The following is a 27,811-nucleotide window of genomic DNA, read 5'->3' as shown; positions in this document are numbered from 1 at the left end:
TTGACGTTTCAATTGTCGTGGGCGTTTGCTTTCCGTCATCTTATTCATCTGGATGTCTTTGTTTTATCACGACCCCGTGGCGCAGCGTGACAATCGGGGCACACTATGATTAAATACTCCTAGAAAGCCTAGGATTAACGAAGGAATTAAAATAGGAAAATAACACAGTTACCAAAAACTTCAAAAACTGGATTTCGGGCTATTAAACGACGTCGGATGCCCGAAAAAGCCCACGACTCATGGCAACGCAATGAGTTTTACTCGCGACGCCGTTGCCTTCGAATCGACGGTTCGTGGGCCCAATTCTGAGGTCGGAGCCCAGATCAGCGGTTTGCCCGATTTGCCGTTGCACGCGCGTCGGTCCAGCTCCTCTCCAATAACTTACGCCATCTGTCCTACATCACCCCGTGGAGCTCGTCTCCAATTAACCGGGCACCGCAAACGAACGAAAGCGAAAAAACAACAGGACTCGACGCCCACTGCCGAAATTATTGGGGTTGTTCTTAACGTTGTCAGTTTTTTTGTTTTTTTTTGTTTTGGTTCAATTATCGTAAGGTAGGCCCCACAGCCGATCGGAACCGGCAGTTCGGCAGGCCTGCGCGCGACACATGGTAGGGGTGGCGACGACAAGGCCTGACAGGCCATGCCATTTCATGCGGGGGGCGTTGGATAGCCAACCCATGGTCATATGGCATGGCTCAAACGTGGCTTATATACTTTTAGGTGTTATAAGCTAACGGATGCGATCATACCAACTCACATGCACCGGATCCCATCAGAACTCCGAAGTTAAGCGAGTCTGGGCAAGAGTAGTACTAGGATGGGTGACCTCCTGGGAAGTCCTCGTGTTGCATCCCTTCTTTTTTTGCCTTGTTGACGTTTCAATTGTCGTGGGCGTTTGCTTTCCGTCATCTTATTCATCTGGATGTCTTTGTTTTATCACGACCCCGTGGCGCAGCGTGACAATCGGGGCACACTATGATTAAATACTCCTAGAAAGCCTAGGATTAACGAAGGAATTAAAATAGGAAAATAACACAGTTACCAAAAACTTCAAAAACTGGATTTCGGGCTAGTAAACGACGTCGGATGCCAGAAAAAGCCCACGACTCATGGCAACGCAATGAGTTTTACTCGCGACGCCGTTGCCTTCGAATCGACGGTTCGTGGGCCCAATTCTGAGGTCGGAGCCCAGATCACCGGTTTGCCCGATTTGCCGTTGCACGCGCGTCGGTCCAGCTCCTCTCCAATAACTTACGCCATCTGTCCTACATCACCCCGTGGAGCTCGTCTCCAATTAACCGGGCACCGCAAACGAACGAAAGCGAAAAAACAACAGGACTCGACGCCCACTGCCGAAATTATTGGGGTTGTTCTTAACGTTGTCAGTTTTTTTGTTTTTTTTTGTTTTGGTTCAATTATCGTAAGGTAGGCCCCACAGCCGATCGGAACCGGCAGTTCGGCAGGCCTGCGCGCGACACATGGTAGGGGTGGCGACGACAAGGCCTGACAGGCCATGCCATTTCATGCGGGGGGCGTTGGATAGCCAACCCATGGTCATATGGCATGGCTCAAACGTGGCTTATATACTTTTAGGTGTTATAAGCTAACGGATGCGATCATACCAACTCACATGCACCGGATCCCATCAGAACTCCGAAGTTAAGCGAGTTTGGGCGAGAGTAGTACTAGGATGGGTGACCTCCTGGGAAGTCCTCGTGTTGCATCCCTTCTTTTTTTGCCTTGTTGACGTTTCAATTGTCGTGGGCGTTTGCTTTCCGTCATCTTATTCATCTGGATGTCTTTGTTTTATCACGACCCCGTGGCGCAGCGTGACAATCGGGGCACACTATGATTAAATACTCCTAGAAAGCCTAGGATTAACGAAGGAATTAAAATAGGAAAATAACACAGTTACCAAAAACTTCAAAAACTGGATTTCGGGCTAGTAAACGACGTCGGATGCCCGAAAAAGCCCACGACTCATGGCAACGCAATGAGTTTTACTCGCGACGCCGTTGCCTTCGAATCGACGGTTCGTGGGCCCAATTCTGAGGTCGGAGCCCAGATCAGCGGTTTGCCCGATTTGCCGTTGCACGCGCGTCGGTCCAGCTCCTCTCCAATAACTTACGCCATCTGTCCTACATCACCCCGTGGAGCTCGTCTCCAATTAACCGGGCACCGCAAACGAACGAAAGCGAAAAAACAACAGGACTCGACGCCCACTGCCGAAATTATTGGGGTTGTTCTTAACGTTGTCAGTTTTTTTGTTTTTTTTTGTTTTGGTTCAATTATCGTAAGGTAGGCCCCACAGCCGATCGGAACCGGCAGTTCGGCAGGCCTGCGCGCGACACATGGTAGGGGTGGCGACGACAAGGCCTGACAGGCCATGCCATTTCATGCGGGGGGCGTTGGATAGCCAACCCATGGTCATATGGCATGGCTCAAACGTGGCTTATATACTTTTAGGTGTTATAAGCTAACGGATGCGATCATACCAACTCACATGCACCGGATCCCATCAGAACTCCGAAGTTAAGCGAGTCTGGGCGAGTGTAGTACTAGGATGGGTGACCTCCTGGGAAGTCCTCGTGTTGCATCCGTTCTTTTTTTGCCTTGTTGACGTTTCAATTGTCGTGGGCGTTTGCTTTCCGTCATCTTATTCATCTGGATGTCTTTGTTTTATCACGACCCCGTGGCGCAGCGTGACAATCGGGGCACACTATGATTAAATACTCCTAGAAAGCCTAGGATTAACGAAGGAATTAAAATAGGAAAATAACACAGTTACCAAAAACTTCAAAAACTGGATTTCGGGCTAGTAAACGACGTCGGATGCCAGAAAAAGCCCACGACTCATGGCAACGCAATGAGTTTTACTCGCGACGCCGTTGCCTTCGAATCGACGGTTCGTGGGCCCAATTCTGAGGTCGGAGCCCAGATCACCGGTTTGCCCGATTTGCCGTTGCACGCGCGTCGGTCCAGCTCCTCTCCAATAACTTACGCCATCTGTCCTACATCACCCCGTGGAGCTCGTCTCCAATTAACCGGGCACCGCAAACGAACGAAAGCGAAAAAACAACAGGACTCGACGCCCACTGCCGAAATTATTGGGGTTGTTCTTAACGTTGTCAGTTTTTTTGTTTTTTTTTGTTTTGGTTCAATTATCGTAAGGTAGGCCCCACAGCCGATCGGAACCGGCAGTTCGGCAGGCCTGCGCGCGACACATGGTAGGGGTGGCGACGACAAGGCCTGACAGGCCATGCCATTTCATGCGGGGGGCGTTGGATAGCCAACCCATGGTCATATGGCATGGCTCAAACGTGGCTTATATACTTTTAGGTGTTATAAGCTAACGGATGCGATCATACCAACTCACATGCACCGGATCCCATCAGAACTCCGAAGTTAAGCGAGTTTGGGCGAGAGTAGTACTAGGATGGGTGACCTCCTGGGAAGTCCTCGTGTTGCATCCCTTCTTTTTTTGCCTTGTTGACGTTTCAATTGTCGTGGGCGTTTGCTTTCCGTCATCTTATTCATCTGGATGTCTTTGTTTTATCACGACCCCGTGGCGCAGCGTGACAATCGGGGCACACTATGATTAAATACTCCTAGAAAGCCTAGGATTAACGAAGGAATTAAAATAGGAAAATAACACAGTTACCAAAAACTTCAAAAACTGGATTTCGGGCTATTAAACGACGTCGGATGCCCGAAAAAGCCCACGACTCATGGCAACGCAATGAGTTTTACTCGCGACGCCGTTGCCTTCGAATCGACGGTTCGTGGGCCCAATTCTGAGGTCGGAGCCCAGATCAGCGGTTTGCCCGATTTGCCGTTGCACGCGCGTCGGTCCAGCTCCTCTCCAATAACTTACGCCATCTGTCCTACATCACCCCGTGGAGCTCGTCTCCAATTAACCGGGCACCGCAAACGAACGAAAGCGAAAAAACAACAGGACTCGACGCCCACTGCCGAAATTATTGGGGTTGTTCTTAACGTTGTCAGTTTTTTTTTTTTTTTTTGTTTTGGTTCAATTATCGTAAGGTAGGCCCCACAGCCGATCGGAACCGGCAGTTCGGCAGGCCTGCGCGCGACACATGGTAGGGGTGGCGACGACAAGGCCTGACAGGCCATGCCATTTCATGCGGGGGGCGTTGGATAGCCAACCCATGGTCATATGGCATGGCTCAAACGTGGCTTATATACTTTTAGGTGTTATAAGCTAACGGATGCGATCATACCAACTCACATGCACCGGATCCCATCAGAACTCCGAAGTCAAGCGAGTCTGGGCGAGAGTAGTACTAGGATGGGTGACCTCCTGGGAAGTCCTCGTGTTGCATCCCTTCTTTTTTTGCCTTGTTGACGTTTCAATTGTCGTGGGCGTTTGCTTTCCGTCATCTTATTCATCTGGATGTCTTTGTTTTATCACGACCCCGTGGCGCAGCGTGACAATCGGGGCACACTATGATTAAATACTCCTAGAAAGCCTAGGATTAACGAAGGAATTAAAATAGGAAAATAACACAGTTACCAAAAACTTCAAAAACTGGATTTCGGGCTATTAAACGACGTCGGATGCCCGAAAAAGCCCACGACTCATGGCAACGCAATGAGTTTTACTCGCGACGCCGTTGCCTTCGAATCGACGGTTCGTGGGCCCAATTCTGAGGTCGGAGCCCAGATCAGCGGTTTGCCCGATTTGCCGTTGCACGCGCGTCGGTCCAGCTCCTCTCCAATAACTTACGCCATCTGTCCTACATCACCCCGTGGAGCTCGTCTCCAATTAACCGGGCACCGCAAACGAACGAAAGCGAAAAAACAACAGGACTCGACGCCCACTGCCGAAATTATTGGGGTTGTTCTTAACGTTGTCAGTTTTTTTGTTTTTTTTTGTTTTGGTTCAATTATCGTAAGGTAGGCCCCACAGCCGATCGGAACCGGCAGTTCGGCAGGCCTGCGCGCGACACATGGTAGGGGTGGCGACGACAAGGCCTGACAGGCCATGCCATTTCATGCGGGGGGCGTTGGATAGCCAACCCATGGTCATATGGCATGGCTCAAACGTGGCTTATATACTTTTAGGTGTTATAAGCTAACGGATGCGATCATACCAACTCACATGCACCGGATCCCATCAGAACTCCGAAGTTAAGCGAGTCTGGGCGAGTGTAGTACTAGGATGGGTGACCTCCTGGGAAGTCCTCGTGTTGCATCCCTTCTTTTTTTGCCTTGTTGACGTTTCAATTGTCGTGGGCGTTTGCTTTCCGTCATCTTATTCATCTGGATGTCTTTGTTTTATCACGACCCCGTGGCGCAGCGTGACAATCGGGGCACACTATGATTAAATACTCCTAGAAAGCCTAGGATTAACGAAGGAATTAAAATAGGAAAATAACACAGTTACCAAAAACTTCAAAAACTGGATTTCGGGCTATTAAACGACGTCGGATGCCCGAAAAAGCCCACGACTCATGGCAACGCAATGAGTTTTACTCGCGACGCCGTTGCCTTCGAATCGACGGTTCGTGGGCCCAATTCTGAGGTCGGAGCCCAGATCAGCGGTTTGCCCGATTTGCCGTTGCACGCGCGTCGGTCCAGCTCCTCTCCAATAACTTACGCCATCTGTCCTACATCACCCCGTGGAGCTCGTCTCCAATTAACCGGGCACCGCAAACGAACGAAAGCGAAAAAACAACAGGACTCGACGCCCACTGCCGAAATTATTGGGGTTGTTCTTAACGTTGTCAGTTTTTTTTTTTTTTTTTGTTTTGGTTCAATTATCGTAAGGTAGGCCCCACAGCCGATCGGAACCGGCAGTTCGGCAGGCCTGCGCGCGACACATGGTAGGGGTGGCGACGACAAGGCCTGACAGGCCATGCCATTTCATGCGGGGGGCGTTGGATAGCCAACCCATGGTCATATGGCATGGCTCAAACGTGGCTTATATACTTTTAGGTGTTATAAGCTAACGGATGCGATCATACCAACTCACATGCACCGGATCCCATCAGAACTCCGAAGTTAAGCGAGTCTGGGCGAGAGTAGTACTAGGATGGGTGACCTCCTGGGAAGTCCTCGTGTTGCATCCCTTCTTTTTTTGCCTTGTTGACGTTTCAATTGTCGTGGGCGTTTGCTTTCCGTCATCTTATTCATCTGGATGTCTTTGTTTTATCACGACCCCGTGGCGCAGCGTGACAATCGGGGCACACTATGATTAAATACTCCTAGAAAGCCTAGGATTAACGAAGGAATTAAAATAGGAAAATAACACAGTTACCAAAAACTTCAAAAACTGGATTTCGGGCTAGTAAACGACGTCGGATGCCCGAAAAAGCCCACGACTCATGGCAATGCAATGAGTTTTACTCGCGACGCCGTTGCCTTCGAATCGACGGTTCGTGGGCCCAATTCTGAGGTCGGAGCCCAGATCAGCGGTTTGCCCGATTTGCCGTTGCACGCGCGTCGGTCCAGCTCCTCTCCAATAACTTACGCCATCTGTCCTACATCACCCCGTGGAGCTCGTCTCCAATTAACCGGGCACCGCAAACGAACGAAAGCGAAAAAACAACAGGACTCGACGCCCACTGCCGAAATTATTGGGGTTGTTCTTAACGTTGTCAGTTTTTTTGTTTTTTTTTGTTTTGGTTCAATTATCGTAAGGTAGGCCCCACAGCCGATCGGAACCGGCAGTTCGGCAGGCCTGCGCGCGACACATGGTAGGGGTGGCGACGACAAGGCCTGACAGGCCATGCCATTTCATGCGGGGGGCGTTGGATAGCCAACCCATGGTCATATGGCATGGCTCAAACGTGGCTTATATACTTTTAGGTGTTATAAGCTAACGGATGCGATCATACCAACTCACATGCACCGGATCCCATCAGAACTCCGAAGTTAAGCGAGTCTGGGCGAGAGTAGTACTAGGATGGGTGACCTCCTGGGAAGTCCTCGTGTTGCATCCCTTCTTTTTTTGCCTTGTTGACGTTTCAATTGTCGTGGGCGTTTGCTTTCCGTCATCTTATTCATCTGGATGTCTTTGTTTTATCACGACCCCGTGGCGCAGCGTGACAATCGGGGCACACTATGATTAAATACTCCTAGAAAGCCTAGGATTAACGAAGGAATTAAAATAGGAAAATAACACAGTTACCAAAAACTTCAAAAACTGGATTTCGGGCTAGTAAACGACGTCGGATGCCCGAAAAAGCCCACGACTCATGGCAATGCAATGAGTTTTACTCGCGACGCCGTTGCCTTCGAATCGACGGTTCGTGGGCCCAATTCTGAGGTCGGAGCCCAGATCAGCGGTTTGCCCGATTTGCCGTTGCACGCGCGTCGGTCCAGCTCCTCTCCAATAACTTACGCCATCTGTCCTACATCACCCCGTGGAGCTCGTCTCCAATTAACCGGGCACCGCAAACGAACGAAAGCGAAAAAACAACAGGACTCGACGCCCACTGCCGAAATTATTGGGGTTGTTCTTAACGTTGTCAGTTTTTTTGTTTTTTTTTGTTTTGGTTCAATTATCGTAAGGTAGGCCCCACAGCCGATCGGAACCGGCAGTTCGGCAGGCCTGCGCGCGACACATGGTAGGGGTGGCGACGACAAGGCCTGACAGGCCATGCCATTTCATGCGGGGGGCGTTGGATAGCCAACCCATGGTCATATGGCATGGCTCAAACGTGGCTTATATACTTTTAGGTGTTATAAGCTAACGGATGCGATCATACCAACTCACATGCACCGGATCCCATCAGAACTCCGAAGTTAAGGGAGTTTGGGCGAGAGTAGTACTAGGATGGGTGACCTCCTGGGAAGTCCTCGTGTTGCATCCCTTCTTTTTTTGCCTTGTTGACGTTTCAATTGTCGTGGGCGTTTGCTTTCCGTCATCTTATTCATCTGGATGTCTTTGTTTTATCACGACCCCGTGGCGCAGCGTGACAATCGGGGCACACTATGATTAAATACTCCTAGAAAGCCTAGGATTAACGAAGGAATTAAAATAGGAAAATAACACAGTTACCAAAAACTTCAAAAACTGGATTTCGGGCTAGTAAACGACGTCGGATGCCCGAAAAAGCCCACGACTCATGGCAACGCAATGAGTTTTACTCGCGACGCCGTTGCCTTCGAATCGACGGTTCGTGGGCCCAATTCTGAGGTCGGAGCCCAGATCAGCGGTTTGCCCGATTTGCCGTTGCACGCGCGTCGGTCCAGCTCCTCTCCAATAACTTACGCCATCTGTCCTACATCACCCCGTGGAGCTCGTCTCCAATTAACCGGGCACCGCAAACGAACGAAAGCGAATAAACAACAGGACTCGACGCCCACTGCCGAAATTATTGGGGTTGTTCTTAACGTTGTCAGTTTTTTTGTTTTTTTTTGTTTTGGTTCAATTATCGTAAGGTAGGCCCCACAGCCGATCGGAACCGGCAGTTCGGCAGGCCTGCGCGCGACACATGGTAGGGGTGGCGACGACAAGGCCTGACAGGCGATGCCATTTCATGCGGGGGGCGTTGGATAGCCAACCCATGGTCATATGGCATGGCTCAAACGTGGCTTATATACTTTTAGGTGTTATAAGCTAACGGATGCGATCATACCAACTCACATGCACCGGATCCCATCAGAACTCCGAAGTTAAGCGAGTCTGGGCGAGAGTAGTACTAGGATGGGTGACCTCCTGGGAAGTCCTCGTGTTGCATCCCTTCTTTTTTTGCCTTGTTGACGTTTCAATTGTCGTGGGCGTTTGCTTTCCGTCATCTTATTCATCTGGATGTCTTTGTTTTATCACGACCCCGTGGCGCAGCGTGACAATCGGGGCACACTATGATTAAATACTCCTAGAAAGCCTAGGATTAACGAAGGAATTAAAATAGTAAAATAACACAGTTACCAAAAACTTCAAAAACTGGATTTCGGGCTAGTAAATGACGTCGGATGCCCGAAAAAGCCCACGACTCATGGCAATGCAATGAGTTTTACTCGCGACGCCGTTGCCTTCGAATCGACGGTTCGTGGGCCCAATTCTGAGGTCGGAGCCCAGATCAGCGGTTTGCCCGATTTGCCGTTGCACGCGCGTCGGTCCAGCTCCTCTCCAATAACTTACGCCATCTGTCCTACATCACCCCGTGGAGCTCGTCTCCAATTAACCGGGCACCGCAAACGAACGAAAGCGAAAAAACAACAGGACTCGACGCCCACTGCCGAAATTATTGGGGTTGTTCTTAACGTTGTCAGTTTTTTTGTTTTTTTTTGTTTTGGTTCAATTATCGTAAGGTAGGCCCCACAGCCGATCGGAACTGGCAGTTCGGCAGGCCTGCGCGCGACACATGGTAGGGGTGGCGACGACAAGGCCTGACAGGCCATGCCATTTCATGCGGGGGGCGTTGGATAGCCAACCCATGGTCATATGGCATGGCTCAAACGTGGCTTATGTACTTTTAGGTGTTATAAGCTAACGGATGCGATCATACCAACTCACATGCACCGGATCCCATCAGAACTCCGAAGTTAAGCGAGTTTGGGCGAGAGTAGTACTAGGATGGGTGACCTCCTGGGAAGTCCTCGTGTTGCATCCCTTCTTTTTTTGCCTTGTTGACGTTTCAATTGTCGTGGGCGTTTGCTTTCCGTCATCTTATTCATCTGGATGTCTTTGTTTTATCACGACCCCGTGGCGCAGCGTGACAATCGGGGCACACTATGATTAAATACTCCTAGAAAGCCTAGGATTAACGAAGGAATTAAAATAGGAAAATAACACAGTTACCAAAAACTTCAAAAACTGGATTTCGGGCTAGTAAACGACGTCGGATGCCCGAAAAAGCCCACGACTCATGGCAACGCAATGAGTTTTACTCGCGACGCCGTTGCCTTCGAATCGACGGTTCATGGGCCCAATTCTGAGGTCGGAGCCCAGATCAGCGGTTTCCCCGATTTGCCGTTGCACGCGCGTCGGTCCAGCTCCTCTCCAATAACTTACGCCATCTGTCCTACATCACCCCGTGGAGCTCGTCTCCAATTAACCGGGCACCGCAAACGAACGAAAGCGAAACAACAACAGGACTCGACGCCTGTTGTTAATAATATGTTAACTCGCAATTGTACGGGGCAATTAGTAGTATAGCAAGACAAGTACGAGGTCGTACCCACGAAGACTGAGAAGTTCAAATTAGTTATGTACTTTAGATTACCAAATTCAAGAAGTTAGGAAGTTAAATCTAAAACAGAATTTAAAGCAAGAGTGAGTTTGAAAACAAATGCAGCAAGATTAAAATGAACTTTGAAGTGAGAATGCTTGTGATTATAGAAAGAAATGAACAAACTGAAATTGCAACGGAAAGCAAGTAAACAAAAGTAACAAAGGGTGGTTTTGAAAGTTAAAACACAGGTTTGGAGACTAGGGCATTCGATTCACCATAACAATTCAATTCTGGGTTATAAAGATTCAAGTAACAAGTCTAATTCAGATTCAAAGATTGATTCTAGCTAAAGTATGATTAGGCCATGGTGTTTGGTCCTAACCTTGTGTTCCTAATTCCCTAATTTGATCATTTGTTGTCTAAACTAAAATTAAGCATTAGGAACCCATTAAGCATAGAAGAACATTTTAAACAACCAAGTATGTATCTAATCCCTGTTGTCGAATGTCCATACATACTCTTCCTATTCATAGTTCAATTCGAATTAAAGCCTGGTGTATACTCTTAATTCAAACCAAGATAGTTAACAAACAAGTTCTAATGGTGATCAATCATTCAAACAAGCATGTTAACTTATAAGCATAATGAATAAGAACATGAATCATGAATCAAACTTGAAACTCCAAACTTATAAACCCAGAATATTCATGTTAGGTTACATCGAAGCCCTAGTTATGGATTTAGCTACTCATAATGGAAAAGAGACTTGAACAGAAATGAGAAAACATAATGAATGCAATAAGAGTAGAAAAACCCTTTTTCTGAAGTTCTTGTGGTGTCCAAGGCTTCTCCAAGTGCTTCTCCACTTCTAATGCTTCTCCAAGAGCTTCCCCACTTCTAGAAAGATGTATGAAGGATATGGAGGTGATTTGGGATGAGTTTGAGTGAGTGGTGATGGCTAAGGAAGATGAAATTCGTAGGGAAATGGAATAGAAGTTTGCTGGAGTTGTTTTGGTGATTGTTGGAGTGTTTGGGATTGTGAGAGTGTTTGAGGATGGTTGGAGTGAATTGTGGGGGTTGTGAATCTCAGGATTTGTTGTGTCTTGAATGTGGAATGGATGTGGTATTTATAGGGAGAGGGGAGTGATAAATCTGAATTCAATATGGCTAATGCATACAACACTTGCATTATAAAAGATGAATTGGTTGATGCACTTCACTAATGCATACAACACTTGCATTATAAAATCTGAATTGGTTGATGCACTTCAGCAATAAATCCCACCAGCAGCCCTAGCTCATCTTCATGTCACCATGACCAAGCCTCCAACCAGCTACAATAGCTCATGCCTAGCTCACCATGACCAAGCTTCCAACCAGCTCATCCTGAGGTCAGCATGACCAGCAACTTCAAGGGCTTACAACTTGGGCTAGGCTGAATCAAATGAAGACTTAAAGATGTCCATTGTGAAGTTCAGAATGTGTATGATCCAACCACACAAGTATTGGCCCAATCCAAGCTCGGAGGAGGAAGTTAAGGCTGAAACAAATTGCTAACTCAGTTTGCTCGCTGACAAAATCCATCCTGAGCATGGTTCTGTGTTTGCTAGGTGACGGACTCCAGATTTATCCAATGGGGATGAATTGTGGATATGTTATAGTACACACCCATTGGAACAACTTTCATGAAGACTGTTGCCTCATCCGAGCTATGTAGGTTGCTGAAACGAAGCTTGCAATATGACCTACGGAACTGGACTGGCAGGGGGCTGTAGCCAAAATGAGTTTGTCTTTAAGCTCTTCTTCTCTTCATCCAAATTAGGCCTTAACATGCATGAATTGCATGAATTATGCTCTCTTGCTCTTTTGGCCTACAAAACACACAAAGGGAGGCAAATAACTCAAAATTATAAGAAACTAAGCAAAAGAAGTAAGTAAATTGGGCATGTATATGTATGAAATTATGAGCTTAACAACGCCCACTGCCGAAATTATTGGGGTTGTTCTTAACGTTGTCAGTTTTTTTGTTTTTTTTTGTTTTGGTTCAATTATCGTAAGGTAGGCCCCACAGCCGATCGGAACCGGCAGTTCGGCAGGCCTGCGCGCGACACATGGTAGGGGTGGCGACGACAAGGCCTGACAGGCCATGCCATTTCATGCGGGGGGCGTTGGATAGCCAACCCATGGTCATATGGCATGGCTCAAACGTGGCTTATATACTTTTAGGTGTTATAAGCTAACGGATGCGATCATACGAACTCACACGCACCGGATCCCATCAGAACTCCGAAGTTAAGCGAGTTTGGGCGAGAGTAGTACTAGGATGGGTGACTTCCTGGGAAGTCCTCGTGTTGCATCCCTTCTTTTTTTGCCTTGTTGACGTTTCAATTGTCGTGGGCGTTTGCTTTCCGTCATCTTATTCATCTGGATGTCTTTGTTTTATCACGACCCCGTGGCGCAGCGTGACAATCGGGGCACACTATGATTAAATACTCCTAGAAAGCCTAGGATTAACGAAGGAATTAAAATAGGAAAATAACACAGTTACCAAAAACTTCAAAAACTGGATTTCGGGCTAGTAAACGACGTCGGATGCCCGAAAAAGCCCACGACTCATGGCAACGCAATGAGTTTTACTCGCGACGCCGTTGCCTTCGAATCGACGGTTCGTGGGCCCAATTCTGAGGTCGGAGCCCAGATCAGCGGTTTGCCCGATTTGCCGTTGCACGCGCGTCGGTCCAGCTCCTCTCCAATAACTTACGCCATCTGTCCTACATCACCCCGTGGAGCTCGTCTCCAATTAACCGGGCACCGCAAACGAACGAAAGCGAAAAAACAACAGGACTCGACGCCCACTGCCGAAATTATTGGGGTTGTTCTTAACGTTGTCAGTTTTTTTGTTTTTTTTTGTTTTGGTTCAATTATCGTAAGGTAGGCCCCACAGCCGATCGGAACCGGCGGTTCGGCAGGCCTGCGCGCGACACATGGTAGGGGTGGCGACGACAAGGCCTGACAGGCCATGCCATTTCATGCGGGGGGCGTTGGATAGCCAACCCATGGTCATATGGCATGGCTCAAACGTGGCTTATGTACTTTTAGGTGTTATAAGCTAACGGATGCGATCATACCAACTCACATGCACCGGATCCCATCAGAACTCCGAAGTTAAGCGAGTTTGGGCGAGAGTAGTACTAGGATGGGTGACCTCCTGGGAAGTCCTCGTGTTGCATCCCTTCTTTTTTTGCCTTGTTGACGTTTCAATTGTCGTGGGCGTTTGCTTTCCGTCATCTTATTCATCTGGATGTCTTTGTTTTATCACGACCCCGTGGCACAGCGTGACAATCGGGGCACACTATGATTAAATACTCCTAGAAAGCCTAGGATTAACGAAGGAATTAAACTAGGAAAATAACACAGTTACCAAAAACTTCAAAAACTGGATTTCGGGCTAGTAAACGACGTCGGATGCCCGAAAAAGCCCACGACTCATTGCAACGCAATGAGTTTTACTCGCGACGCCGTTGCCTTCGAATCGACGGTTCGTGGGCCCAATTCTGAGGTCGGAGCCCAGATCAGCGGTTTGCCCGATTTGCCGTTGCACGCGCGTCGGTCCAGCTCCTCTCCAATAACTTACGCCATCTGTCCTACATCACCCCGTGGAGCTCGTCTCCAATTAACCGGGCACCGCAAACGAACGAAAGCGAAAAAACAACAGGACTCGACGCCCACTGCCGAAATTATTGGGGTTGTTCTTAACGTTGTCAGTTTTTTTGTTTTTTTTTGTTTTGGTTCAATTATCGTAAGGTAGGCCCCACAGCCGATCGGAACCGGCAGTTCGGCAGGCCTGCGCGCGACACATGGTAGGGGTGGCGACGACAAGGCCTGACAGGCCATGCCATTTCATGCGGGGGGCGTTGGATAGCCAACCCATGGTCATATGGCATGGCTCAAACGTGGCTTATGTACTTTTAGGTGTTATAAGCTAACGGATGCGATCATACCAACTCACATGCACCGGATCCCATCAGAACTCCGAAGTTAAGCGAGTTTGGACGAGAGTAGTACTAGGATGGGTGACCTCCTGGGAAGTCCTCGTGTTGCATCCCTTCTTTTTTTGCCTTGTTGACGTTTCAATTGTCGTGGGCGTTTGCTTTCCGTCATCTTATTCATCTGTATGTCTTTGTTTTATCACAACCCCGTGGCGCAGCGTGACAATCGGGGCACACTATGATTAAATACTCCTAGAAAGCCTAGGATTAACGAAGGAATTAAAATAGGAAAATAACACAGTTACCAAAAACTTCAAAAACTGGATTTCGGGCTAGTAAACGACGTCGGATGCCCGAAAAAGCCCACGACTCATTGCAACGCAATGAGTTTTACTCGCGACGCCGTTGCCTTCGAATCGACGGTTCGTGGGCCCAATTCTGAGGTCGGAGCCCAGATCAGCAGTTTGCCCGATTTGCCGTTGCACGCGCGTCGGTCCAGCTCCTCTCCAATAACTTACGCCATCTGTCCTACATCACCCCGTGGAGCTCGTCTCCAATTAACCGGGCACCGCAAACGAACGAAAGCGAAAAAACAACAGGACTCGACGCGCACTGCCGAAATTATTGGGGTTGTTCTTAACGTTGTCAGTTTTTTTGTTTTTTTTTGTTTTGGTTCAATTATCGTAAGGTAGGCCCCACAGCCGATCGGAACCGGCAGTTCGGCAGGCCTGCGCGCGACACATGGTAGGGGTGGCGACGACAAGGCCTGACAGGCCATGCCATTTCATGCGGGGGGCGTTGGATAGCCAACCCATGGTCATATGGCATGGCTCAAACGTGGCTTATGTACTTTTAGGTGTTATAAGCTAACGGATGCGATCATACCAACTCACATGCACCGGATCCCATCAGAACTCCGAAGTTAAGCGAGTTTGGGCGAGAGTAGTACTAGGATGGGTGACCTCCTGGGAAGTCCTCGTGTTGCATCCCTTCTTTTTTTGCCTTGTTGACGTTTCAATTGTCGTGGGCGTTTGCTTTCCGTCATCTTATTCATCTGGATGTCTTTGTTTTATCACAACCCCGTGGCGCAGCGTGACAATCGGGGCACACTATGATTAAATACTCCTAGAAAGCCTAGGATTAACGAAGGAATTAAAATAGGAAAATAACACAGTTACCAAAAACTTCAAAAACTGGATTTCGGGCTAGTAAACGACGTCGGATGCCCGAAAAAGCCCACGACTCATTGCAACGCAATGAGTTTTACTCGCGACGCCGTTGCCTTCGAATCGACGGTTCGTGGGCCCAATTCTGAGGTCGGAGCCCAGATCAGCAGTTTGCCCGATTTGCCGTTGCACGCGCGTCGGTCCAGCTCCTCTCCAATAACTTACGCCATCTGTCCTACATCACCCCGTGGAGCTCGTCTCCAATTAACCGGGCACCGCAAACGAACGAAAGCGAAAAAACAACAGGACTCGACGCCCACTGCCGAAATTATTGGGGTTGTTCTTAGCGTTGTCAGTTTTTTTGTTTTTTTTTGTTTTGGTTCAATTATCGTAAGGTAGGCCCCACAGCCGATCGGAACCGGCAGTTCGGCAGGCCTGCGCGCGACACATGGTAGGGGTGGCGACGACAAGGCCTGACAGGCCATGCCATTTCATGCGGGGGGCGTTGGATAGCCAACCCATGGTCATATGGCATGGCTCAAACGTGGCTTATGTACTTTTAGGTGTTATAAGCTAACGGATGCGATCATACCAACTCACATGCACCGGATCCCATCAGAACTCCGAAGTTAAGCGAGTTTGGGCGAGAGTAGTACTAGGATGGGTGACCTCCTGGGAAGTCCTCGTGTTGCATCCCTTCTTTTTTTGCCTTGTTGACGTTTCAATTGTCGTGGGCGTTTGCTTTCCGTCATCTTATTCATCTGTATGTCTTTGTTTTATCACAACCCCGTGGCGCAGCGTGACAATCGGGGCACACTATGATTAAATACTCCTAGAAAGCCTAGGATTAACGAAGGAATTAAAATAGGAAAATAACACAGTTACCAAAAACTTCAAAAACTGGATTTCGGGCTAGTAAACGACGTCGGATGCCCGAAAAAGCCCACGCCTCATTGCAACGCAATGAGTTTTACTCGCGACGCCGTTGCCTTCGAATCGACGGTTCGTGGGCCCAATTCTGAGGTCGGAGCCCAGATCAGCAGTTTGCCCGATTTGCCGTTGCACGCGCGTCGGTCCAGCTCCTCTCCAATAACTTACGCCATCTGTCCTACATCACCCCGTGGAGCTCGTCTCCAATTAACCGGGCACCGCAAACGAACGAAAGCGAAAAAACAACAGGACTCGACGCGCACTGCCGAAATTATTGGGGTTGTTCTTAACGTTGTCAGTTTTTTTGTTTTTTTTTGTTTTGGTTCAATTATCGTAAGGTAGGCCCCACAGCCGATCGGAACCGGCAGTTCGGCAGGCCTGCGCGCGACACATGGTAGGGGTGGCGACGACAAGGCCTGACAGGCCATGCCATTTCATGCGGGGGGCGTTGGATAGCCAACCCATGGTCATATGGCATGGCTCAAACGTGGCTTATGTACTTTTAGGTGTTATAAGCTAACGGATGCGATCATACCAACTCACATGCACCGGATCCCATCAGAACTCCGAAGTTAAGCGAGTTTGGGCGAGAGTAGTACTAGGATGGGTGACCTCCTGGGAAGTCCTCGTGTTGCATCCCTTCTTTTTTTGCCTTGTTGACGTTTCAATTGTCGTGGGCGTTTGCTTTCCGTCATCTTATTCATCTGGATGTCTTTGTTTTATCACAACCCCGTGGCGCAGCGTGACAATCGGGGCACACTATGATTAAATACTCCTAGAAAGCCTAGGATTAACGAAGGAATTAAAATAGGAAAATAACACAGTTACCAAAAACTTCAAAAACTGGATTTCGGGCTAGTAAACGACGTCGGATGCCCGAAAAAGCCCACGACTCATTGCAACGCAATGAGTTTTACTCGCGACGCCGTTGCCTTCGAATCGACGGTTCGTGGGCCCAATTCTGAGGTCGGAGCCCAGATCAGCAGTTTGCCCGATTTGCCGTTGCACGCGCGTCGGTCCAGCTCCTCTCCAATAACTTATGCCATCTGTCCTACATCACCCCGTGGAGCTCGTCTCCAATTAACCGGGCACCGCAAACGAACGAAAGCGAAAAAACAACAGGACTCGACGCCCACTGCCGAAATTATTGGGGTTGTTCTTAACGTTGTCAGTTTTTTTGTTTTTTTTTGTTTTGGTTCAATTATCGTAAGGTAGGCCCCACAGCCGATCGGAACCGGCAGTTCGGCAGGCCTGCGCGCGACACATGGTAGGGGTGGCGACGACAAGGCCTGACAGGCCATGCCATTTCATGCGGGGGGCGTTGGATAGCCAACCCATGGTCATATGGCATGGCTCAAACGTGGCTTATGTACTTTTAGGTGTTATAAGCTAACGGATGCGATCATACCAACTCACATGCACCGGATCCCATCAGAACTCCGAAGTTAAGCGAGTTGGGGCGAGAGTAGTACTAGGATGGGTGACCTCCTGGGAAGTCCTCGTGTTGCATCCCTTCTTTTTTTGCCTTGTTGACGTTTCAATTGTCGTGGGCGTTTGCTTTCCGTCATCTTATTCATCTGGATGTCTTTGTTTTATCACAACCCCGTGGCGCAGCGTGACAATCGGGGCACACTATGATTAAATACTCCTAGAAAGCCTAGGATTAACGAAGGAATTAAAATAGGAAAATAACACAGTTACCAAAAACTTCAAAAACTGGATTTCGGGCTAGTAAACGACGTCGGATGCCCGAAAAAGCCCACGACTCATTGCAACGCAATGAGTTTTACTCGCGACGCCGTTGCCTTCGAATCGACGGTTCGTGGGCCCAATTCTGAGGTCGGAGCCCAGATCAGCAGTTTGCCCGATTTGCCGTTGCACGCGCGTCGGTCCAGCTCCTCTCCAATAACTTACGCCATCTGTCCTACATCACCCCGTGGAGCTCGTCTCCAATTAACCGGGCACCGCAAACGAACGAAAGCGAAAAAACAACAGGACTCGACGCCCACTGCCGAAATTATTGGGGTTGTTCTTAACGTTGTCAGTTTTTTTGTTTTTTTTTGTTTTGGTTCAATTATCGTAAGGTAGGCCCCACAGCCGATCGGAACCGGCAGTTCGGCAGGCCTGCGCGCGACACATGGTAGGGGTGGCGACGACAAGGCCTGACAGGCCATGCCATTTCATGCGGGGGGCGTTGGATAGCCAACCCATGGTCATATGGCATGGCTCAAACGTGGCTTATGTACTTTTAGGTGTTATAAGCTAACGGATGCGATCATACCAACTCACATGCACCGGATCCCATCAGAACTCCGAAGTTAAGCGAGTTTGGGCGAGAGTAGTACTAGGATGGGTGACCTCCTGGGAAGTCCTCGTGTTGCATCCCTTCTTTTTTTGCCTTGTTGACGTTTCAATTGTCGTGGGCGTTTGCTTTCCGTCAACTTATTCATCTGGATGTCTTTGTTTTATCACGACCCCGTGGCGCAGCGTGACAATCGGGGCACACTATGATTAAATACTCCTAGAAAGCCTAGGATTAACGAAGGAATTAAAATAGGAAAATAACACAGTTACCAAAAACTTCAAAAACTGGATTTCGGGCTAGTAAACGACGTCGGATGCCCGAAAAAGCCCACGACTCATTGCAACGCAATGAGTTTTACTCGCGACGCCGTTGCCTTCGAATCGACGGTTCGTGGGCCCAATTCTGAGGTCGGAGCCCAGATCAGCAGTTTGCCCGATTTGCCGTTGCACGCGCGTCGGTCCAGCTCCTCTCCAATAACTTACGCCATCTGTCCTACATCACCCCGTGGAGCTCGTCTCCAATTAACCGGGCACCGCAAACGAACGAAAGCGAAAAAACAACAGGACTCGACGCCCACTGCCGAAATTATTGGGGTTGTTCTTAACGTTGTCAGTTTTTTTGTTTTTTTTTCTTTTGGTTCAATTATCGTAAGGTAGGCCCCACAGCCGATCGGAACCGGCAGTTCGGCAGGCCTGCGCGCGACACATGGTAGGGGTGGCGACGACAAGGCCTGACAGGCCATGCCATTTCATGCGGGGGGCGTTGGATAGCCAACCCATGGTCATATGGCATGGCTCAAACGTGGCTTATGTACTTTTAGGTGTTATAAGCTAACGGATGCGATCATACCAACTCACATGCACCGGATCCCATCAGAACTCCGAAGTTAAGCGAGTTGGGGCGAGAGTAGTACTAGGATGGGTGACCTCCTGGGAAGTCCTCGTGTTGCATCCCTTCTTTTTTTGCCTTGTTGACGTTTCAATTGTCGTGGGCGTTTGCTTTCCGTCATCTTATTCATCTGGATGTCTTTGTTTTATCACAACCCCGTGGCGCAGCGTGACAATCGGGGCACACTATGATTAAATACTCCTAGAAAGCCTAGGATTAACGAAGGAATTAAAATAGGAAAATAACACAGTTACCAAAAACTTCAAAAACTGGATTTCGGGCTAGTAAACGACGTCGGATGCCCGAAAAAGCCCACGACTCATTGCAACGCAATGAGTTTTACTCGCGACGCCGTTGCCTTCGAATCGACGGTTCGTGGGCCCAATTCTGAGGTCGGAGCCCAGATCAGCAGTTTGCCCGATTTGCCGTTGCACGCGCGTCGGTCCAGCTCCTCTCCAATAACTTACGCCATCTGTCCTACATCACCCCGTGGAGCTCGTCTCCAATTAACCGGGCACCGCAAACGAACGAAAGCGAAAAAACAACAGGACTCGACGCCCACTGCCGAAATTATTGGGGTTGTTCTTAACGTTGTCAGTTTTTTTGTTTTTTTTTGTTTTGGTTCAATTATCGTAAGGTAGGCCCCACAGCCGATCGGAACCGGCAGTTCGGCAGGCCTGCGCGCGACACATGGTAGGGGTGGCGACGACAAGGCCTGACAGGCCATGCCATTTCATGCGGGGGGCGTTGGATAGCCAACCCATGGTCATATGGCATGGCTCAAACGTGGCTTATGTACTTTTAGGTGTTATAAGCTAACGGATGCGATCATACCAACTCACATGCACCGGATCCCATCAGAACTCCGAAGTTAAGCGAGTTTGGGCGAGAGTAGTACTAGGATGGGTGACCTCCTGGGAAGTCCTCGTGTTGCATCCCTTCTTTTTTTGCCTTGTTGACGTTTCAATTGTCGTGGGCGTTTGCTTTCCGTCAACTTATTCATCTGGATGTCTTTGTTTTATCACGACCCCGTGGCGCAGCGTGACAATCGGGGCACACTATGATTAAATACTCCTAGAAAGCCTAGGATTAACGAAGGAATTAAAATAGGAAAATAACACAGTTACCAAAAACTTCAAAAACTGGATTTCGGGCTAGTAAACGACGTCGGATGCCCGAAAAAGCCCACGACTCATGGCAACGCAATGAGTTTTACTCGCGACGCCGTTGCCTTCGAATCGACGGTTCGTGGGCCCAATTCTGAGGTCGGAGCCCAGATCAGCGGTTTGCCCGATTTGCCGTTGCACGCGCGTCGGTCCAGCTCCTCTCCAATAACTTAAGCCATCTGTCCTACATCACCCCGTGGAGCTCGTCTCCAATTAACCGGGCACCGCAAACGAACGAAAGCGAAAAAACAACAGGACTCGACGCCCACTGCTGAAATTATTGGGGTTGTTCTTAACGTTGTCAGTTTTTTTGTTTTTTTTTGTTTTGGTTCAATTATCGTAAGGTAGGCCCCACAGCCGATCGGAACCGGCAGTTCGGCAGGCCTGCGCGCGACACATGGTAGGGGTGGCGACGACAAGGCCTGACAGGCCATGCCATTTCATGCGGGGGGCGTTGGATAGCCAACCCATGGTCATATGGCATGGCTCAAACGTGGCTTATATACTTTTAGGTGTTATAAGCTAACGGATGCGATCATACCAACTCACATGCACCGGATCCCATCAGAACTCCGCAGTCAAGCGAGTTTGGGCGAGCGTAGTACTAGGATGGGTGACCTCCTGGGAAGTCCTCGTGTTGCATCCCTTCTTTTTTTCCCTTGTTGACGTTTCAATTGTCTTGGGCGTTTGCTTTCCGTCATGTTATTCATCTGGATGTCTTTGTTTTATCACGACCCCGTGGCGCATCGTGACAATCGGGGCACACTATGATTAAATACTCCTAGAAAGCCTAGGATTAACGAAGGAATTAAAATAGGAAAATAACACAGTTACCAAAAACTTCAAAAACTGGATTTCGGGCTAGTAAACGACGTCGGATGCCCGAAAAAGCCCACGACTCATGGCAATGCAATGAGTTTTACTCGCGACGCCGTTGCCTTCGAATCGACGGTTCGTGGGCCCAATTCTGAGGTCGGAGCCCAGATCAGCGGTTTGCCGATTTGCCGTTGCACGCGCGTCGGTCTAGCTCCTCTCCAATAACTTACGCCATCTGTCCTACATCACCCCGTGGAGCTCGTCTCCAATTAACCGGGCAACGCAAACGAACGAAAGCGAAAAAACAACAGGACTCGACGCCCACTGCCGAAATTATTGGGGTTGTTCTTAACGTTGTCAGTTTTTTTGTTTTTTTTGTTTTGGTTCAATTATCGTAAGGTAGGCCCCACAGCTGATCGGAACCGGCAGTTCGGCAGGCCTGCGCGTGACACATGGTAGGGGTGGCGACGACAAGCCCTGACAGGCCATGCCATTTCATGCGACGGCATCCCATTTCATGCGGGGGGCGTTGGATAGCCAACCCATGGTCATATGGCATGGCTCAAACGTGGCTTATATACTTTTAGGCGTTATAAGCTAACGGATGCGATCATACCAACTCACATGCACCGGATCCCATCAGAACTCCGAAGTTAAGGGAGTTTGGGCGAGAGTAGTACTAGGATGGGTGACCTCCTGGGAAGTCCTCGTGTTGCATCCCTTCTTTTTTTGCCTTGTTGACGTTTCAATTGTCGTGGGCGTTTGCTTTCCGTCATCTTATTCATCTGGATGTCTTTGTTTTATCACGACCCCTTGGCGCAGCGTGACAATCGGGGCACACTATGATTAAATACTCCTAGAAAGCCTAGGATTAACGAAGGAATTAAAATAGGAAAATAACACAGTTACCAAAAACTTCAAAAACTGGCGACGCAATGAGTTTTACTCGCAACGCCGTTGCCTTCGAATCGACGGTTCGTGGGCCCAATTCTGAGGTCGGAGCCCAGATCAGCGGTTTGCCCGATTTGCCGTTGCACGCGCGTCGGTCCAGCTCCTCTCCAATAACTTACGCCATCTGTCCTACATCACCCCGTGGAGCTCGTCTCCAATTAACCGGGCACCGCAAACGAACGAAAGCGAAAAACAACAGGACTCGACGCCCACTGCCGAAATTATTGGGGTTGTTCTTAACGTTGTCAGTTTTTTTGTTTTTTTTGTTTTGGTTCAATTATCGTAAGGTAGGCCCCACAGCCGATCGGAACCGGCAGTTCGGCAGGCCTGCGCGCGACACATGGTAGGGGTGGCGACGACAAGCCCTGACAGGCCAAGCCATTTCATGCGACGGCATCCCATTTCATGCGGGGGGCGTTGGATAGCCAACCCATGGTCATATGGCATGGCTCAAACGTGGCTTATATACTTTTAGGCGTTATAAGCTAACGGATGCGATCATACCAACTCACATGCACCGGATCCCATCAGAACTCCGAAGTTAAGCGAGTTTAGGCGAGAGTAGTACTAGGATGGGTGACCTCCTGGGAAGTCCTCGTGTTGCATCCCTTCTTTTTTTGCCTTATTGACGTTTTAATTGTCGTGGGCGTTTGCATTCCGTCATCTTATTCATCTGGATGTCTTTGTTTTATCGCGACCCCTTGGCGCAGGGTGACAATCGGGGCACACTATGATTAAATAATCCTAGAAAGCCTAGGATTAACGAAGGAATTAAAATAGGAAAATAACACAGTTACCAAAAATTTCAAAAACTGGATTTCGAGCTAGTAAACGACGTCGGATGCCCGAAAAAGCCCACGACTCATGGCAGCGCAATGGGTTTTACTCGCGACGCCGTTGCCTTCGAATCGACGGTTCGTGGGCCCAATTCTGAGGTCGGAGCCCAGATCAGCGGTTTGCCCGATTTGCCGTTGCACGCGCGTCGGTCCAGCTCCTCTCCAATAACTTACGCCATCTGTCCTACATCACCCCGTGGAGCTCGTCTCCAATTAACCGGGCACCGCAAACGAACGAAAGCGAAAAAACAACAGGACTCGACGCCCACTGCCGAAATTATTGGGGTTGTTCTTAACGTTGTCAGTTTTTTTGTTTTTTTTGTTTTGGTTCAATTATCGTAAGGTAGGCCCCACAGCCGATCGGAACCGGCAGTTCGGCAGGCCTGCGCGCGACACATGGTAGGGGTGGCGACGACAAGCCCTGACAGGCCATGCCATTTCATGCGACGGCATCCCATTTCATGCGGGGGGCGTTGGATAGCCAACCCATGGTCATATGGCATGGCTCAAACGTGGCTTATATACTTTTAGGCGTTATAAGCTAACGGATGCGATCATACCAACTCACATGCACCGGATCCCATCAGAACTCCGAAGTTAAGCGAGTTTGGGCGAGAGTAGTACTAGGATGGGTGACCTCCTGGGAAGTCCTCGTGTTGCATCCCTTCTTTTTTTGCCTTATTGACGTTTTAATTGTCGTGGACGTTTGCTTTCCGTCATCTTATTCATCTGGATGTCTTTGTTTTATCACAACCCCTTGGCGCAGCGTCACAATCGGAAGTCCTCGTGTTGCATCCCTTCTTTTTTTGCCTTATTGACGTTTTAATTGTCGTGGACGTTTGCTTTCCGTCATCTTATTCATCTGGATGTCTTTGTTTTATCACAACCCCTTGGCGCAGCGTCACAATCGGGGCACACTACGATTAAATAATCCTAGAAAGCCTAGGATTAACGAAGGAATTAAAATAGGAAAATAACACAGTTACCAAAAATTTCAAAAACTGGATTTCGAGCTAGTAAACGACGTCGGATGCCCGAAAAAGCCCACGACTCATGGCAGCGCAATGGGTTTTACTCGCGACGTCGTTGCCTTCGAATCGACGGTTCGTGGGCCCAATTCTGAGGTCGGAGCCCAGATCAGCGGTTTGCCGGATTTGCCGTTGCACGCGCGTCGGTCCAGCTCCTCTCCAATAACTTACGCCATCTGTCCTACATCACCCCGTGGAGGTCGTCTCCAATTAACCGGGCACCGCAAACGAACGAAAGCGAAAAAACAACAGGACTCGACGCCCACTGCCGAAATTATTGGGGTTGTTCTTAACGTTGTCAGTTTTTTTGTTTTTTTTGTTTTGGTTCAATTATCGTAAGGTAGGCCCCACAGCCGATCGGAACCGGCAGTTCGGCAGGCCTGCGCGCAACACATGGTAGGGGTGGCGACGACAAGCCCTGACAGGCCATGCCATTTCATGCGACGGCATCCCATTTCATGCGGGGGGCGTTGGATAGCCAACCCATGGTCATATGGCATGGCTCAAACGTGGCTTATATACTTTTAGGCGTTATAAGCTAACGGATGCGATCATACCAACTCACATGCACCGGATCCCATCAGAACTCCGAAGTTAAGGATGGGTGACCTCCTGGGAAGTCCTCGTGTTACATCCCTTCTTTTTTTGCCTTGTTGACGTTTTAATTGTCGTGGGCGTTTGCTTTCCGTCATCTTATTCATCTGGATGTCTTTGTTTTATCACGACCCCTTGGCGCAGCGTGACAATCGGGGCACACTATGATTAAATACTCCTAGAAAGCCTAGGATTAATGAAGGAATTAAAATAGGAAAATAACACAGTTACCAAAATTTTCAAAAACTGGATTTTGGGCTAGTAAACGACGTCGGATGCCCGAAAAAGCCCAAGACTCATGGCAGCGCAATGAGTTTTACTCGTGACGCCGTTGCCTTCGAATCGACGGTTCGTGGGCCCAATTCTGAGGTCGGAGCCCAGATCAGCGGTTTGCCCGATTTGCCGTTGCACGCGCGTCGATCCAGCTCCTCTCCAACAACTTACGCCATCTGTCCTACATCACCCCGTGGAGCTCGTCTCCAATTAACCGGGCACCGAAAACGAACGAAAGGGAAAAACCAACAGGACTCGACGCCCACTGCCGAAATTCTTGGGGTTGTTCTTAACGTTGTCAGTTTTTTTGTTTTTTTTGTTTTGGTTCAATTATCGTAAGGTAGGCCCCACAGCCGATCGGAACCGGCAGTTCGGCAGGCCTGCGCGCGACACATGGTAGGGGTGGCGACGACAAGCCCTGACAGGCCATGCCATTTCATGTGGGGGGCATTGGATAGCCAACCCATGGTCATATGGCATGGCTCAAACGTGGCTTATATACTTTTAGGCGTTATAAGCTAACGGATGCGATCATACCAACTCACATGCACCGGATCCCATCAGAACTCCGAAGTTAAGCGAGTTTGGGCGAGAGTAGTACTAGGATGGGTGACCTCCTGGGAAGTCCTCGTGTTGCATCCCTTCTTTTTTTGCCTTATTGACGTTTTAATTGTCGTGGACGTTTGCTTTCCGTCATCTTATTCATCTGGATGTCTTTGTTTTATCACGACCCCTTGGCGCAGCGTGACAATCGGGGCACACTATGATTAAATACTCCTAGAAAGCCTAGGATTAACGAAGGAATTAAAATAGGAAAATAACACAGTTACCAAAAACTTCAAAAACTGGATTTCGGGCTAGTAAACGACGTCGGATGCCCGAAAAAGCCCACGACTCATGGCAATGCAATGAGTTTTTCTCGCGACGCCGTTGGCTTCGAATCGACGGTTCGTGGGCCCAATTCTGAGGTCGGAGCCCAGATCAGCGGTTTGCCCGATTTGCCGTTGCACGCGCGTCGGTCCAGCTCCTCTCCAATAACTTACGCCATCTGTCCTACATCACCCCGTGGAGCTCGTCTCCAATTAACCGGGCACCGCAAACGAACGAAAGCGAAAAAACAACAGGACTCGACGCCCACTGCCGAAATTGTTGGGGTTGTTCTTAACGTTGTCAGTTTTTTTGTTTTTTTTTGTTTTGGTTCAATTATCGTAAGGTAGGCCCCACAGCCGATCGGAACCGGCAGTTCGGCAGGCCTGCGCGCGACACATAGTAGGGGTGGCGACGACAAGCCCGGACAGGCCATGCCATTTCATGCGACGGTATCCCATTTCATGCGGGGGGCGTTGGATAGCCAACCCATGGTCATATGGCATGGCTCAAACGTGGCTTATATACTTTTAGGCGTTATAAGCTAGCGGATGCGATCATACCAACTCACATGCGCCGGATCCCATCAGAACTCCGAAGTTAAGCAAGTTCGGGCGAGAGTAGTACTAGGATGGGTGACCTCCTGGGAAGTCCTCGTGTTGCGTCCCTTCTTTTTTTGCCTTGTTGACGTTTCAATTGCCGTGGGCGTTTGCTTTCCGTCATCTTATTCATCTGGATGTCTTTGTTTTACCACGACCCCTTGGCGCAGCGTGACAATCGGGGCACACTATGATTAAATACTCCTAGAAAGCCTAGGATTAACGAAGGAATTAAAATAGGAAAATAACACAGTTACCAAAAACTTCAAAAACTGGATTTCGGGCTAGTAAACGACGTCGGATGCCCGAAAAGGCCTACGAATCATGGCAACGCAATGAGTTTTACTCGCGACGCCGTTGCCTTCGAATCGACGGTTCGTGGGCCCAATTCTGAGGTCGGAGCCCAGATCAGCGGTTTGCCCGATTTTCCGTTGCACGCGCGTCGGTCCAGCTCCTCTCCAATAACTTACGCCATCTGTCCTACATCACCCCGTGGAGCTCGTCTCCAATTAACCGGGAACCGCAAACGAACGAAAGCGAAAAAACAACAGGACTCGACGCCCACTGCCGAAATTATTGGGGTTGTTCTTAACGTTGTCAGTTTTTTTGTTTTTTTTGTTTTGGTTCAATTATCGTAAGGTAGGCCCCACAGCCGATCGGAACCGGCAGTTCGGCAGGCCTGCGCGTGACACATGGTAGGGGTGGCGACGACAAGCCCTACAGGCCATGCCATTTCATGCGACGGCATCCCATTTCATGCGGGGGGCGTTGGATAGCCAACCCATGGTCATATGGCATGGCTCAAACGTGGCTTATATACTTTTAGGCGTTATAAGCTAACGGATGCGATCATACCAACTCACATGCACCGGATCCCATCAGAACTCCGAAGTTAAGCGAGTTTGGGCGAGAGTAGTACTAGGATGGGTGACCTCCTGGGAATTCCTCGTGTTGCATCCCTTCTTTTTTTGCCTTGTTGACGTTTCAATTGTCGTGGGCGTTTGCTTTCCGTCATCTTATTCATCTGGATGTCTTTGTTTTATCACGACCCCTTGGCGCAGCGTGACAATCGGGGCACACTATGATTAAATACTCCTAGAAAGCCTAGGATTAACGAAGGAATTAAAATAGGAAAATAACACAGTTACCAAAAACTTCAAAAACTGGATTTCGGGCTAGTAAACGACGTCGGATGCCCGAAAAGGCCTACGAATCATGGCAACGCAATGAGTTTTACTCGCGACGCCGTTGCCTT

General features: G+C 49.0%; 28 non-coding genes across 28 annotated transcripts; all 28 read left to right on the top strand.

Annotated features, from left to right (window-relative positions):
- The first annotated feature begins 738 nt into the window (after window positions 1-738).
- LOC148291725 (5S ribosomal RNA) lies at window positions 739-857 on the top strand. Its single transcript, XR_015826908.1, has one exon. It is a non-coding gene; the product is annotated as a 5S ribosomal RNA (ribosomal RNA).
- Window positions 858-1,611: 754 nt separating this feature from the next.
- Window positions 1,612-1,730, top strand: LOC148291724 (5S ribosomal RNA). The gene has a single exon (XR_015827374.1). It is a non-coding gene; the product is annotated as a 5S ribosomal RNA (ribosomal RNA).
- A 754-nt stretch (window positions 1,731-2,484) lies between these two features.
- On the top strand, window positions 2,485-2,603 carry LOC148291723 (5S ribosomal RNA). Its single transcript, XR_015826864.1, has one exon. It is a non-coding gene; the product is annotated as a 5S ribosomal RNA (ribosomal RNA).
- A 754-nt stretch (window positions 2,604-3,357) lies between these two features.
- LOC148291722 (5S ribosomal RNA) lies at window positions 3,358-3,476 on the top strand. Its single transcript, XR_015827373.1, has one exon. It is a non-coding gene; the product is annotated as a 5S ribosomal RNA (ribosomal RNA).
- Window positions 3,477-4,230: 754 nt separating this feature from the next.
- LOC148291721 (5S ribosomal RNA) lies at window positions 4,231-4,349 on the top strand. The gene has a single exon (XR_015826732.1). It is a non-coding gene; the product is annotated as a 5S ribosomal RNA (ribosomal RNA).
- Window positions 4,350-5,103: 754 nt separating this feature from the next.
- Window positions 5,104-5,222, top strand: LOC148291720 (5S ribosomal RNA). Its single transcript, XR_015826694.1, has one exon. It is a non-coding gene; the product is annotated as a 5S ribosomal RNA (ribosomal RNA).
- A 754-nt stretch (window positions 5,223-5,976) lies between these two features.
- LOC148291719 (5S ribosomal RNA) lies at window positions 5,977-6,095 on the top strand. The gene has a single exon (XR_015827633.1). It is a non-coding gene; the product is annotated as a 5S ribosomal RNA (ribosomal RNA).
- A 754-nt stretch (window positions 6,096-6,849) lies between these two features.
- On the top strand, window positions 6,850-6,968 carry LOC148291718 (5S ribosomal RNA). The gene has a single exon (XR_015827632.1). It is a non-coding gene; the product is annotated as a 5S ribosomal RNA (ribosomal RNA).
- A 754-nt stretch (window positions 6,969-7,722) lies between these two features.
- On the top strand, window positions 7,723-7,841 carry LOC148291717 (5S ribosomal RNA). The gene has a single exon (XR_015826655.1). It is a non-coding gene; the product is annotated as a 5S ribosomal RNA (ribosomal RNA).
- A 754-nt stretch (window positions 7,842-8,595) lies between these two features.
- Window positions 8,596-8,714, top strand: LOC148291716 (5S ribosomal RNA). Its single transcript, XR_015827630.1, has one exon. It is a non-coding gene; the product is annotated as a 5S ribosomal RNA (ribosomal RNA).
- A 754-nt stretch (window positions 8,715-9,468) lies between these two features.
- On the top strand, window positions 9,469-9,587 carry LOC148291715 (5S ribosomal RNA). The gene has a single exon (XR_015827372.1). It is a non-coding gene; the product is annotated as a 5S ribosomal RNA (ribosomal RNA).
- Window positions 9,588-12,389: 2,802 nt separating this feature from the next.
- LOC148291714 (5S ribosomal RNA) lies at window positions 12,390-12,508 on the top strand. The gene has a single exon (XR_015827082.1). It is a non-coding gene; the product is annotated as a 5S ribosomal RNA (ribosomal RNA).
- Window positions 12,509-13,262: 754 nt separating this feature from the next.
- LOC148291713 (5S ribosomal RNA) lies at window positions 13,263-13,381 on the top strand. Its single transcript, XR_015827371.1, has one exon. It is a non-coding gene; the product is annotated as a 5S ribosomal RNA (ribosomal RNA).
- A 754-nt stretch (window positions 13,382-14,135) lies between these two features.
- On the top strand, window positions 14,136-14,254 carry LOC148291712 (5S ribosomal RNA). Its single transcript, XR_015826720.1, has one exon. It is a non-coding gene; the product is annotated as a 5S ribosomal RNA (ribosomal RNA).
- Window positions 14,255-15,008: 754 nt separating this feature from the next.
- LOC148291711 (5S ribosomal RNA) lies at window positions 15,009-15,127 on the top strand. Its single transcript, XR_015827370.1, has one exon. It is a non-coding gene; the product is annotated as a 5S ribosomal RNA (ribosomal RNA).
- Window positions 15,128-15,881: 754 nt separating this feature from the next.
- Window positions 15,882-16,000, top strand: LOC148291710 (5S ribosomal RNA). Its single transcript, XR_015827369.1, has one exon. It is a non-coding gene; the product is annotated as a 5S ribosomal RNA (ribosomal RNA).
- A 754-nt stretch (window positions 16,001-16,754) lies between these two features.
- On the top strand, window positions 16,755-16,873 carry LOC148291709 (5S ribosomal RNA). Its single transcript, XR_015827368.1, has one exon. It is a non-coding gene; the product is annotated as a 5S ribosomal RNA (ribosomal RNA).
- A 754-nt stretch (window positions 16,874-17,627) lies between these two features.
- On the top strand, window positions 17,628-17,746 carry LOC148291708 (5S ribosomal RNA). Its single transcript, XR_015827697.1, has one exon. It is a non-coding gene; the product is annotated as a 5S ribosomal RNA (ribosomal RNA).
- A 754-nt stretch (window positions 17,747-18,500) lies between these two features.
- On the top strand, window positions 18,501-18,619 carry LOC148291707 (5S ribosomal RNA). The gene has a single exon (XR_015827367.1). It is a non-coding gene; the product is annotated as a 5S ribosomal RNA (ribosomal RNA).
- A 754-nt stretch (window positions 18,620-19,373) lies between these two features.
- Window positions 19,374-19,492, top strand: LOC148291706 (5S ribosomal RNA). Its single transcript, XR_015827696.1, has one exon. It is a non-coding gene; the product is annotated as a 5S ribosomal RNA (ribosomal RNA).
- Window positions 19,493-20,246: 754 nt separating this feature from the next.
- On the top strand, window positions 20,247-20,365 carry LOC148291705 (5S ribosomal RNA). Its single transcript, XR_015827365.1, has one exon. It is a non-coding gene; the product is annotated as a 5S ribosomal RNA (ribosomal RNA).
- Window positions 20,366-21,119: 754 nt separating this feature from the next.
- LOC148291704 (5S ribosomal RNA) lies at window positions 21,120-21,238 on the top strand. Its single transcript, XR_015826987.1, has one exon. It is a non-coding gene; the product is annotated as a 5S ribosomal RNA (ribosomal RNA).
- Window positions 21,239-22,010: 772 nt separating this feature from the next.
- Window positions 22,011-22,129, top strand: LOC148291703 (5S ribosomal RNA). Its single transcript, XR_015826654.1, has one exon. It is a non-coding gene; the product is annotated as a 5S ribosomal RNA (ribosomal RNA).
- A 720-nt stretch (window positions 22,130-22,849) lies between these two features.
- LOC148291702 (5S ribosomal RNA) lies at window positions 22,850-22,968 on the top strand. The gene has a single exon (XR_015826905.1). It is a non-coding gene; the product is annotated as a 5S ribosomal RNA (ribosomal RNA).
- A 773-nt stretch (window positions 22,969-23,741) lies between these two features.
- On the top strand, window positions 23,742-23,860 carry LOC148291701 (5S ribosomal RNA). The gene has a single exon (XR_015827364.1). It is a non-coding gene; the product is annotated as a 5S ribosomal RNA (ribosomal RNA).
- A 1,753-nt stretch (window positions 23,861-25,613) lies between these two features.
- Window positions 25,614-25,732, top strand: LOC148291700 (5S ribosomal RNA). Its single transcript, XR_015827363.1, has one exon. It is a non-coding gene; the product is annotated as a 5S ribosomal RNA (ribosomal RNA).
- A 774-nt stretch (window positions 25,733-26,506) lies between these two features.
- On the top strand, window positions 26,507-26,625 carry LOC148291699 (5S ribosomal RNA). Its single transcript, XR_015827076.1, has one exon. It is a non-coding gene; the product is annotated as a 5S ribosomal RNA (ribosomal RNA).
- Window positions 26,626-27,397: 772 nt separating this feature from the next.
- LOC148291698 (5S ribosomal RNA) lies at window positions 27,398-27,516 on the top strand. The gene has a single exon (XR_015827665.1). It is a non-coding gene; the product is annotated as a 5S ribosomal RNA (ribosomal RNA).
- Window positions 27,517-27,811: the final 295 nt, after the last annotated feature.

Source organism: Prunus avium, chromosome 8, assembly GCF_965620075.1.
Source record: "Prunus avium chromosome 8, drPruAviu1.hap1.1, whole genome shotgun sequence".
Lineage (NCBI taxonomy): Eukaryota > Viridiplantae > Streptophyta > Magnoliopsida > Rosales > Rosaceae > Prunus > Prunus avium.
The sequence above is the reverse complement of the archived record's forward strand: the minus strand, read 5'-3'. Positions and strand labels throughout refer to the sequence as shown.